This window comes from Grammomys surdaster, unplaced genomic scaffold (genome assembly GCF_004785775.1).
Source record: "Grammomys surdaster isolate TR1022 unplaced genomic scaffold, NIH_TR_1.0 125956, whole genome shotgun sequence".
NCBI classification, from domain to species: Eukaryota; Metazoa; Chordata; class Mammalia; order Rodentia; family Muridae; genus Grammomys; species Grammomys surdaster.
The window spans coordinates 4,598,331-4,599,525 of record NW_021620775.1 but is presented as its reverse complement, the minus strand read 5'-3'; positions in this window follow the sequence as shown (position 1 = coordinate 4,599,525).

The following is a 1,195-nucleotide window of genomic DNA, read 5'->3' as shown; positions in this document are numbered from 1 at the left end:
GACCAATTATTTCCTGTGTCAAAATCCAGAAACTCTAATATATTGGAAATATATTTTTCAAGTACATGAAGTATACAGTCATCTGTTTAATGCCCTTAAACATGTTTTGCCTTATGCTTAAGACAAGTGAATAGAAAACTAGCAACGGATAAAAAAAAATCATTAAAAGCTTATACTTTCTGCACTTTCCTCATTTAGAAGATTGTGTTTTAACTGTTGTGTATGTCATATGCATCAGACACTAGACTGTGTACTGAAGAATGCTATCCATAATTACAAGTAGAGGTTTATGTTAAAAGATGGAATTAGGGATTGTTTCCTACATTAGAAATGATTTAAACAAAGGTTATGGTTTTACTCATCACAGAATATGCTAGTTCTCAATCCATCAAAACCATAAATTACCAACATACTCTGGGAACAATTCTGCAACCGCTTAGTTGTCAGTAATGGGCCTTTATATTTTTAATTAATCTTTGTAATCTCAGACAGCGATCAATTTTCAGGCTTTTCCATGACCTAACATATGATTTTGTGTTAGTAGACTCCATCACTGCTAGTATTCCGTGTAACACTTGCATATTCTCTTTATTTATAGTTTTTCACACTCTTACTATATTTTTATGGAGACTAAATAAAACTGTTAAGAATTGGGTTTAGCCAAGCTCCCAGCACCTTCTGTTCAGGATAAAGATGTGATTCAGTTTCTGGAATACTACATTTTTACAAAAAAAAAAGCGCTAGTTATTGGAGCTGGATCTTGAGATGGGAGCTTTTCAAATCTAGCTGTTGCCAATAACTGAGCAATTTGGAAATTTTCCCAAGATATTTCTTCTAAAGAATATTTTTGATGCTTTAAGGTGCTATAGAAACTCTGGATGGAAAGTTTCAATTAATGAGTTCAAAACAGAAAAAAAAACCTCAAATTGATTTGGTTTGTTCATTAAATTATCATAATTACTCCTATCAACTGAGGGAACACTTATCATTACTTAACAGCTTAAAGCAATTATATTGATTGTGTGGAAAATAAGATTCAGACATTTTTTAAAATAGTGTCATCAGATAGCTAGTTAAAATGGTTTGATTGCATGTTATATGTATGTATGTACACATACAATAACCATATATGTGTATTTACATGTGCAATATATATATATATATATATATATATATATATATATATATATATATA